This window comes from Miscanthus floridulus, chromosome 9 (genome assembly GCF_019320115.1).
Source record: "Miscanthus floridulus cultivar M001 chromosome 9, ASM1932011v1, whole genome shotgun sequence".
Taxonomy (NCBI): Eukaryota; Viridiplantae; Streptophyta; class Magnoliopsida; order Poales; family Poaceae; genus Miscanthus; species Miscanthus floridulus.
The window spans coordinates 134678558-134687957 of record NC_089588.1 but is presented as its reverse complement, the minus strand read 5'-3'; the positions used below and the strand labels follow the sequence as shown (position 1 = coordinate 134687957).

The following is a 9400-nucleotide window of genomic DNA, read 5'->3' as shown; positions in this document are numbered from 1 at the left end:
TCTGCCTCCGAAAATGGCCTCCATTTTTGGAGGCTCCATAAATCGATGTTAGGGACCGCCTCCATAAATCGATTTTATGAAACGGGCAATCCTGACCGTCTCCGTAAACAAAATGTCTGCCTCTGTGAATGAATTTTGCAAGATAGCCAATTGTGACCGCCTTCGTAAATGAAACATCCGTCTCCGAAAGTCCTTAGGTATTTTACAAAACAGTTGGATTTTGTGACCACCTGCGTTAATATTTGGGCAGTGTCTCACGAAATCATTTTTGTAGTAGTGTTTGGCAGGTGTGAGGCATTGACTAATCATTTGACCATCGCCATTCCGTTGGGACGCACCCATCTTTGCTGCACATCGTGATGGACAGAACTATTCTAGTCTAGTAGTATTCAGGGAGGACAAAGTCAATAATGTTGTGGCACGGTCATAGTTTGGCGTCTTCTCCCATGTGAGTTAGGAGTGTACCAAAAAGTACCAAACACAACAATAAAGTTCGAGGTTTAGGAGAAAAAAATACATTATCTCCATGACAAAAATCGTTCAAGCTTTTGAAGAAAATGGTTTGTGCTTCACCGAGACAAAGTTTTTATATTCATGAGAAATTTGTTCCACAACAATAATGTTCGAGGTTTAGGAGAAAAAATATATTATCTCCATGACTAAAATGTTTAAAATAAAAAATAGTGACATAAAATGTAATCTCAGTGAATTAGTAGGAATACTAAGTACTCCCTCCATTAAAAAATATAAGACGTTTTGGCTTATAATTTGGAATGTAGTTAGTACTTTATAACGTAAGCACAATATAGAAACATAATGGGGAAACAAGAGCACGAATAGGGGATGTTTGAAATAGAAGTAACATAGAGAGAAAGAGAAAAGTTAAAAAAAGGTACATTCAAGGTTACACTACCAGAATCATGAATTGCCTTGGCGGCCTAAAACCGCCAAGGAATATAGGTTTACCGCCAAGGTAATTGTTCTTGGCGCCCGACCGCCAAGCAAAGCCCGCCAAGCCTAGAGAGCCAAGGAAAAACGATATCCTTGGCAGCTCACTGCCAAGAATTGTTTCCTTGGCTGTTTGGCTGCCAAGGTAAATAGGACGCTGATAAAACTTTCAATGCGCCAAGGAAAGGGTACATCCGCCAAGGAAATTTATTTGCTTAGCTACCGTCGATTGCCAAGTAAACTCTTTTCGTTGGCTGCCTTCAACTGCCAAGTAAACTCTTTCCCTTAGCTGCCTTCGACAGCCAAGAAAAATTCTTTGCTTGGCTTCCATCGACAGCCAAGAAAATTTCTTTACTTGGCGGCTTTGGACAGCCAAGAAAATACCTTTCCTTGGCAGCTTACAACAGCCAAGTAAATTTCTTTCCTTGGCAGCAGCATCCGCCAATTTAAACTATTTGCTTGGCCGTCCAAAACAACCAAGTTAATACATTTCCTTGGCAGCCTTCATCAGCCAAGGAAAACAGAATACATTGACCAAGACAATTCTAATTTCCTTGACAGCTTACTCTGCCAAGTTAATACAAACAAACTCAATATTTTGGTAGCCACAAATCTGATAGCAACAACAATACAAATCATATATCCAACATCCACTTGCTCAGTACTAGTACGTACTGTCCACTTTATATAGGGCAAACATGTCAGCAGCACATGCATCCCGCCTACATATAATCTAGATGGCAGTATCTTATCTTGCCTACATGTCATCATCACACATTCACAAAAGACTTTGCAAAAGCTCAGCCACACATCATATGTTAGTTGTACCAAAATAGACCAAAAGAAGTCAGCATGACACGGCAGGTACTAGGAGTTGCTGGCATTAGTTGGTCCTATGCCAAATCAATTTGCTTCCTGTAGGTCACTATCGACAATGCAACTGTCGTCAACGATCGCCTTCGAAGGCTTCCTCATCAACCTCCCTTTCTTGGTCAGGATCGCCACACCATTTCCTTCGGAGTCACCATCACCATCTTCATCGTCTTCATGGAAGTTGTTTCCATCATCATCTCTTTCAACAATGTTCTCACCGTTGCGCCTATCATCAACTGGGTGGGAGCAACCATGTGGGGAAGCAACAGTCTACAAAATCAGTAAAATCTCCATGATGACGTGCAAACCATGTGCACCTACATAGTTACTACCCAGCCAAGAAAGCAAAGGGGCAGCAATAGAAGGATTACATAGTCCATAATATGAAGAACAGAATGATTACTTTTTGTCAACTCAACCTAGCAGTACTATGAGCTGTTAAGAAATATGAAGATGGACCTAGCAGAGCATAGTTTTACTTGATCTTTGAATACAGTACTTGATGCTTAAGGAGCTGACCAAATGAACTAAAGGGTATTTGCCAAGCAAAACTTAGGGGAATCAGACAAGTCAAACTAATCTTGGCTACCTTACCATGAACTTAAATCTAAGGTTGCCATTACTAATCAGCAAGAAGCCACCTTTTCACTGTTGCAACTCAAATTGGCATTCTAGCAGCAAACAATATTAATTCTCTAGATGAAATGTCCTCCAGACACAAAACATTAATTGTACAAGCATTCAGTAAAATTTGTAACCTGTTGACGACGTGCATCAATACTTTCTAGACGCCGCAACAGCTCTACAGGTGGTTCTCTTCCAAAATCAGAATACATTGTCTGTAATTAAAAAGGCACATGAGTATTACACTCAGATGCATGCATAGGAGCATTACCCAAATCAGAACATGTTATTTGCTAGAAGCAATGAAAAAAATATTACCATGATCAACGCACAATTAACACTATTTTCTTCAAAGAGTATCCCATTAGTCTCTTTTAGCTGCTCATTTTGTTTGAGCACCCTATCATAATCAGTAGGATTGATTGCCTTAAAACCTACTGATTTACTATGTATTAGAACAATTGCCTTGTCCACAGCACCATCTTCTATTGGAACACGCCCATGCTTCATCCCGTTTCCTACAATGTGCAGCGCCTTTGCATCCAATTCTTGTGAATTCTCATCTGAAACTAGTTGTCTGTAGTCATCCTAAAATAAGCAAAAAATCATGACATATGAAAAATAAGCAGATTTTGAATTTTATGTTGTAGGAATGAGTATATACTCTAACAATGCCCATGTGCACATAATCAAATAAGCATTATATGATCGAACTACTACATTTGTAAGATATTTTCTAAGAATTAAACTGATTAGTTGCTACTGACAAGGACATTTACATTGGAGATAATCAAGTAAATAATGCAAAGCATACCAAGCGTTTTTTGCGCTTTCTGGCTGGGGATGGGACCAGCCCTTCTAGTGCTGTCTACAGTTTTGAATCCCGTTTTCATTACAGCATATGTATTTAAAGTGCCACTCTTCTCGGGATTGAAAGTATGTTCCTACAAGAACAGAAACATCAAATTATGCAAGGGAAAACTTTGTAGAGGCCAATGGTTTAATTAGGCAAGACACAAGGAATTCTTATACCAGGAGTTGTTGTGTCTCCGAAAAATTCCTTGAACCTCCTCTATTTTGAGCATTATCTTCAGAACTCATGCAACAATCTTGGGCTATCTTTCTCTTTCTCTTGTACTCATCACTAGTCCAGTATTTGCAGAACCATGCCCAAGCTGATTTACTGCACCATTCCAACCGACAAGTCAGGTACTGTTCTTCCATAAGTTCAATGGTGTGTGCTCGTGTATCATCACATGTCTCATCCCTTAGGTGAAAGTACATCTTGACAGCCTCCAGACGGAGTTGATACGCCATATTGCTTACTCTTCTCACTAGATATGCTTCTAAAATTTTGTCAGCAGTAACCCTATGTCGCAGATGAATTGTAAACAACTTCTGCATATGTAGGACAAGGCCAAGTAAGACAGTCAGATAGGTATACATGTGAGAAAAATATCAGAATCCATAAAATTAGAAGTTAGATAGATTACTAACCCAGAACTCCTGCTTTACTCTGCTGGCATAACAAATTCCATCTCTATTCTTTTTCCAATAATAATCATTCCATGACATTGCTGGGTGTTGTTTAACAACATTGCCCTACTCATCATATACCTTGATAATGCCTGGGTACTCCCGTTTCAGAATAGCTCCCACTTGTGAGGGATACTTGAGGCCTTTAGGGTTATAAGCAACATATTTGAACTGACTGTTACAAAGAAATTCATATGTTAATTGTACATATTCATGATTCCAATTAGTAGCAGAATGACAAGACTATGGTACTACACAGAAATGAGCTCATTTGCACTTACCAATGACCTTTAGGTGCAAGCTCCACCCTCCCACTGCATGGGGCCATTTTCAATTCTGTCCGAGACATCTTTGCCCTCCCTTTTTTTGGAGCATCCCCAAGGACTCGCTTGGAACCAATATTCACATGGGAGTTACCACCATCGCTAGCACCATTTAGTTGAGAGTTGACACCATCGCTAGCACCATTCAGTTGAGTGTTGACACCATGGCTAGCACCATTAGCATTGTTCCTCTCAGAGTGTTCACAATCAGCTCCAACCATTGTGGAGTTAACACCACCTTCAACAACCATTATGGAGTTAACACCATCAGCACTACTCCTTCCTGAGCTCTCAGTATGAGCTCCAGCCCTTCTGGTGTTAACTCTTTTGAACTTACCACCAGCAGCAATGCTCCTCTCAGAGCTCCCTGCATGAACTCCCTTCCTTTTGTTGGACTGGACACCTTGATTTCCCTTGCTTCTGTTGGACTGAATGCCACCATCACTAAAACCTGTTTGATTGCTCCCACCCCTTGCTGCACCCTGCTTGCTCGTAAGCTTTTTGTGCCGAAGGAAGTGCATCTCCTGCATTATCATCAGCAAAGCGGTAAGTACATTGTATATCTCATGCACAAAAGGATATATTTTCAGGAATATTCAACAACACATGTAAAGGACACTTTCTGCACATAACATGGATTATGCAGCAACACATGCAAAGGATGCATCAGCACAAATCATGTTTAGTTCCAAAATGTACACAAGTTGTTAAAGGCATACAATGACAGTTATAACAAGAAAGTAAACTAAAAATGTTCAATAATCATTTGGATCATAAGCTGGATGTTCATGCAGCAGCTCGTCATGATCTTCATCTTGATCATCTTCATCTTCTTTGTATGTATCATCCAGTGCTTCTTCACCATCACCTTCAATATTCAATTTTGACAAAAATTCCAAATCCTTAGGATCAGTTATCTCATCTGAAACATAGGAGTTGTATTATCTAGCTCAATATCCAAATCAATGACAAATGTGCCTTCCAATCCCTCCTCTTGAAAAAATGACACTTCTTGTACAAGCCCTCATCTGGGGAAACATAGCCACGTGGAGTAACCTGATATGTAACCCACCACTCCTGTAGATCTGCTCTACTCTTACAGGCATAAGGTAAATAATACACTTGTTTAACTTGACTTGGCATAACAAATGGTTCAAAAGCAGAAAGCCTAGCAGCATGCTTAATTTCCTCCAGACCCAACTTTTCAGTACGCCTAGTTCCATTTGGTGTTAGATCAAACCAATCACAATCAAGCAAAACCATCTCTAGTTGCAAACTCCCTTCCCATTTTATTTTTATGATGTCCTTAATAACACCATAATACTCCATCTCATTATTGTCATCGTCGACATAGGAAACACAAACACCACTATTAATTGTAGCTAATCCTGATTTAGTTCTCTCATGTTCCTTTGAACGGAATCTGCACCCATTCACATCATAGCACCCATAGCTTGTTACTCTTCTACGAAAACCATAAGATAGATGACATAATGTAGTATCAATGCCAGCTGTCTGCATGCATTGCAAATTAGTGATAGTTTGATATGTTAGTTTTAGTTAGAAGCAAAATGTTACAGTACTTAATATGAAAGGTTTTAGTTGGATTACTTCTTCTTTGAACCAATCAAAGAAATTAGGCCCACGCTTCCCTCAGCTACTCTTCCACCCATTTAACCTCAAATCCCTGAGCTGTTCAGGTGTAGGTCTATTTCTGCTCTTCCATTGTTCCTTCTCAAATTTACTTGGAAGAGCAAAGTAAGTTAGAATACAGCCACTAATAATATTTACAGAAAATAGATTATAGTTTGGAGGAAAAAAGTGTATATTACTTGAAGTGTTCGTCCATCTCCGGCATGTTTGTCAAAACATATAGGAAAGCAGCCTCATACTCTTCTGTTGAGAGCGCACGAACACCCCGAGGGCTAATGCACCGGCCAGGGTATTGAAAGATTTGAAGGTTGCATGAACTTTCAAAGGTACAAGTACCATCATCATATCGAGGAATTTTGTTTCTAACTGATCGGACATTGGGCTTAAAATAAAGAGATAGGTGATTTGTGGCTTCCTCAACTAATTCAGCCTCAACGATGCAACCCTCATCACGAGCTCTATTCCGTACCTTTTTCCTAAGTTGTTGGATTTTCCTCTCAAATGGATAGTTCCAACGGGCTTGGACAGGACCTCCTAGTCTAGCCTCATAAGGAAGATGAACAATCAGATGTTGCATAGGATTGAAGAAACCTGGAGGAAATATCTTCTCCATTTTGCAAAAAAGAACAACAACTTGCTGTTCCAGTGAGCATATGGTGTCATGGTTCAGCTCTTTGGCGCACAACTACCTATAGAAAAAACTTAGCTCCGCCAAACACATCCATATATTTTCTGGAAGGAAACCACGGAATGCAACAGGAAGTAAGCGTTCCATGAAAACATGATAATCATGGCTTTTTAGCCCAAAGATCTTCCTTGAAGTCAAGTTCACACCTCTTCTAATGTTAGCTGCATAGCCATCAGGAAACTTGAGTTCTTGAAACCACTTAAGGATTATTGGCTTGTCATTCTTATTAATGCAAAATGGGGACCTGGGCTTATCCCATTTTCCATTTTGCTTTAACTTCAAATGTAGTGAGGGACGGTTGCAAATTTGAGCTAGATCTCTCCGAGCCTTAGCATTATCTTTAGTCTTCTCAGGTACATCAAAGCATGTATTCCATATAGCTTCACCCATGTTTTTCTCATTATGCATCACATCAATGTTGTGCCATAGCAACAATTTATGAAAGTATGGAAGTTGCCAAAAGCAACTAAGATGTGTCCAATTGTGCAATATACCAAAGTTATCTGTATCAGCCACCGATATGTTAATTTGGGCTAGGACTTCCTCCCCTGACAAATGTCTTGGAGGCTCATCATGCACCACTGTGTTCTTTCTAAATGCATTAGCTTGAGATCTGAATTCATGGTCTGTAGGTAAGAAGCGCCTATGGCAATCAAACCAGCATGCTTTGTGACCATTATGTAGTCGGAATGCTTTACTATCACACAAGCAAACTGGGCATGCAAGCCTACCATGAGTGCTCCATCCAGAAAAGTTACCATAAGCAGGAAAATCATGGATCGACCATAGATAGGCTACACGCATGTTAAAGTTCTTCTTGATTGAAGCATCCTGAGTTTTAACACCACCCCACAAGCTCAACAGTTCATCAACTAAAGGTTGCATCAATATGCTTAGTTTCTTTCCGGGATGTTCAGGACCAGACACTACAAGGGCAAGGAATATGTACTCTGATTTCATGATTGTACTAGGAGGAAGATTAATGGAGTAACAAAAACTAGCCAGCATGAATAGGGAGCTACATTTATACTGAAGGGTGTAAAACCATCTGTTGCCATAGCAAGGCACACATTCCTAGGGTCCCAACCAAAATCTGGGAACTCTTTGTCAAACTGTTTCCAGGCTTCCCCATCACATGGGTGCAAGATCTTACCAGATCTGGACTGCTTGTGAGACCGCATCAGCTTTGTTGCCCTTTCATGTGCATACAATCTTTGTAGTCTATCTGTGATGGGAAGGTATCGCAAGACTTTACGTGGGACTCTACTTTGGACTTCCTCATAGCGTGAGGTACCACAAACATCACACTTGTCTTTATTTTTATTGTCCTTGTAGTAAAGCATGCAGTTGTTATAGTAGACATCAATTTTTACAAATGACATACCTAGACCCTCAAATAATTTCTTTGACTGGTAAAAGTCCTTGGGAACCTTAGATTCTAGAGGCAGCAGTTCGTTGATTAGCTCTAAGTTTGCTTCAAAGTGTGCAATTGACATATTGTACTGTGATTTCAAAGCTAGCAAACGTGCCACGGTAGAAAGAGATGAGTGTGTTGTGTTTTCATGGACCAGTTGATCAGCACTAGCAACCATCCTATAAAAGGCCCGGGCTGAGGGTGTGAGCTCATCATCACTTGTAGGTCCATGGTTAACACCTAGGTCAACTAACATATCATCCATGCGATCAGCTTCCTCAGACCTCTCATCACTTCCAACTTCAACATGACTCTCTCCATGTGATGTCCATATTTTGTAGTCATCCCTAAACCCATATTTACACAAGTGCATCTCTACATCAAACCTTTTATGCCTAGCTTAGTTTCGACAAAAGGCACACGGGCACTTAATGGTGTCATTTTCAACTAGACTCAACATAGAGAATGTGTGGTCTAGAAACTTATTTGTGTTTTCAATCCACTCATGAGAAGGAGGCTGCCCACGAGACCAACCACTATACATCCATTCACGGTCTACCATTATTCTTGTTCTGTTTTAAAAATAAAATATGTTTCAATGTCACAACAATCTGACACAAATAATAGTCATAGAACAAATAGGCAAATAGAAATAATTTGTCACATACCAACTAAAAAATTTGAAATAGCAGTAAGATTCTTTTCTGCCAAATTAAGGATTGAGTATGCAGCTTAACAAACAAGTGCATTCTAGCCAATGTCTAAAACACTACTGCTATTCAATCAAACTGCATTAGTCAACTGATACTTACTGCTATTCAATCGGAAAGGTTTGCAGTTCGTGGGAGAGGGAAGCAGTACCTTCTTCAATTGTCCTCGAATCTGATCAGCAAGGTCCCTAGTGTACAGTGTGGTGTCACTTGTTCCTCTCCTCAATCCAGTTAGTGTTGATGCACGACAGAGCGAACAGATGATTGGCTCCTCACACGCGGGAACCTTGAAAAAATTGTGAGCGAGGAAATCAGATTTAAACATCTCTAGTTCACCCTTTTGCTTACCCAGCTACCCGAGGATTCAAACCTATTTTTGGAATAAAAAACTAATCCAGCCTCTATCAACAGAAATCAATCAAGAATCTATCTCATGTGGACTTCATTTTTTCTCACTTCGCAGGGAGCAAGATGAACAAACTGATTCAAGAAAAAGAAGTGTACGTACCAAACGGATTTGGAGGAGTCTGGTCGAGTTGGCGCCGGTAGGGAAGGGAGGGGGCGGCGGCGCCGGGAGTGTGGGCGGCGGGAGTGTGGCAGGGGGAGGGCGCCGCTAGGGTTTCTTCTTATC

At 40.4% G+C, this 9400-nt stretch overlaps 1 pseudogene; it reads right to left on the bottom strand.

Moving 5' to 3' along the window:
• Nucleotides 1–5059: 5059 nt before the first annotated feature.
• LOC136481013 (uncharacterized) lies at nucleotides 5060–6570 on the bottom strand (annotated as a pseudogene).
• Between the last annotated feature and the right edge of the window lie 2830 nt (nucleotides 6571–9400).